Source organism: Helobdella robusta (assembly GCF_000326865.2).
Source record: "Helobdella robusta unplaced genomic scaffold HELROscaffold_1, whole genome shotgun sequence".
NCBI lineage: Eukaryota > Metazoa > Annelida > Clitellata > Rhynchobdellida > Glossiphoniidae > Helobdella > Helobdella robusta.
Window position 1 is genome coordinate 13,291,977 of NW_008703570.1, and position 2,450 is coordinate 13,294,426.

The window sequence follows — 2,450 nt, forward strand, 5'->3', positions numbered from 1 at the left end:
AGGTGACGATGATGATATTGTCGATGCTGATGATGTTGATGATGACGATAATAACTTTAAAGATGATAATAATGATGATGAAGGAAATGACAACGATGATGATGATGATGATGATGATGATGAAGACGACGATGACGTAAGCAGCGGACACATAGTCATCATCTTGTCTATGTAAAAATCAATCAGCTGATCTAACTGGACATCGTTGTTGTCGTTAGCAACGGTTGTTAGGAAGTGACCGCCAATAGGGATGTGCTGATACTTGCATCTGGACCCCCGTAAGCACACCCCGCGTTTGTAGTCGCGGCATTCCATATTTTTATTTCTACGTTTCAATTTGTTGTTGCTACTGCTGTTGTTGTTTGGTTGTTGTTTTTGTCGTTGTTGCTATTGTTGTTGTTGTTGCTAATAGCAAAAGTGTTGCTGATGATGTCGAAATTAATGTCTTTTAAATTTGTTGTTGTTGTTTTTTAGTTGGTTCACCCAAGCTGATATTTCAATATAAATAAATTAATAAATTAATTGATGAATAAATGAATTAAAAAATTAATAAATTAATTGATGAATAAATTAATGATAAATAAATTAATAAATTAATTCAATTTAATTTAGTACACTATATAAATTAAATGACAAAATGAAAACCATCCATCTCCATTAACTGAAAATTATTAAGTAAAAAAAGTTAAAACCTTTTAAAATATTTTCTGTTCAAAGTTAAACTCCCAATGGAAAAAAAATCAACAATAAATCAATTTACTAAATTAATTCATCAAATCAATTCATCAATTCATTTCGTCAATTAATCCAAATTCATCAAGTTTTAAAGAGAAATTCTCAGAACAATTCATGTGCTCCGCCAAACAGTGCATGACTGGGGCGATTATGAAATGGCAAACATCAACAGAGTTTGTTTATTCATTCATTCGTTCGTTCATTCATTCATTCGTACATTCATTTATTCATTCATTCATTTATTCATTCATCCATTTATTCATTCATCCATTTATTGATTTTAACAATCCTTCCTTCTATCACTGTCATATTCTTTCATTGAATTATTTCAGTAAAATAACTGTTCATTGCTTACATTACACGCATGCACATGGAAGATAACAAAGTACAAACATACATGCATACATACATACACACACACATACATACATACATACATACATACATGCATACATACATACATACATACATACATACATGGGATGGTTCGATCTTGGAAAAACATGAATCACGATCGTTTTATTTCTTTGGTTCTTGATTCTCCTTTAAATAGATTATGCCAGGGTGGAAATACTGATGATTTATGGAATTTATTTGAAAGTGAAATGACGAAAATCACTGAAATAGTTGCACCTTATCGTATGGTTGAGGTTAGAAATGATCCGATGGCACCTTGGTTTGATTCTGAATGTAGACGGTCGAAGGCTTATTGTAGAAAAATGGGGAAACGATATAGAAAAACGTTGAAGGAAGAAGATAAAAAAAACTGGGTAATGGCCATGAAAGCAAAAAGTTTCGTATATACTCAAAAGAAAAATCTATATTGGAAGGAGCTCGTTAAGGATAATCAAAATAATCCAAAAAAATTTGGAGTATTATTAATAAATTGCTGTGTAAGAAAATTGGTAGTAGCAGTTTAAAAGATGCCACTGACCATACAGCTCAAAAATTTTTAACGTTTTTCAATAATAAAATAGATAAAGTTCGAGAATTGACGAAGACTGCAGATTATCCAAACTTCAATCAGTCAGAGTTCAAAGTTGAAAATGTGTTCTCTACTTTTCCAGTATGCACTGAAGATGATGTTAAAAGAATAGTTCTAAGTTCTCCATCAAAATCATGTTCGTTGGATATTTTGCCTACGCACATTTTTCAGAAACATATAAATTTGTTTACTAGGTTTTAACCAGTTTTATTAACCTTTGTTTCAAACAAGGCAACTTTCCAAACAGACTTAAACATGCGATTGTTACACCGCTGTTAAAAAGACCAGGCATGGACATTAATGATTTAAACAACTATAGACCAGTGTCCAATCTCTCGTTTATTTCAAAGGTGATTGAGAGAATTGTTGCCAAGGAGCTGTTGACGCACATACGCCGGAACAATTTATTGCCTGTATTTCAGTCAGGATATAGACAACATCATTCAACGGAAACGGCTTTGTTGCAGGTTTTATCGGTTTTGTTGGAAAACATCGATGTTGGAAATTCCTCCCTGCTGGTATTTTTAGATATGAGCGCAGCTTTTGACTGCGTTGATCACGATATCCTCTTAAGACGACTGGCAATCTGTTTTGGTTTATCAGGTACAGTGGAATTATGGTTTCGGTCTTATTTGTTACAACGAACGCAACAGGTGTTATTTATGGATGATTTATCGGCAATTCATTTGGTTTCAACTGGTGTGCCACAGGGCTCGGTGTTAGGACCAAT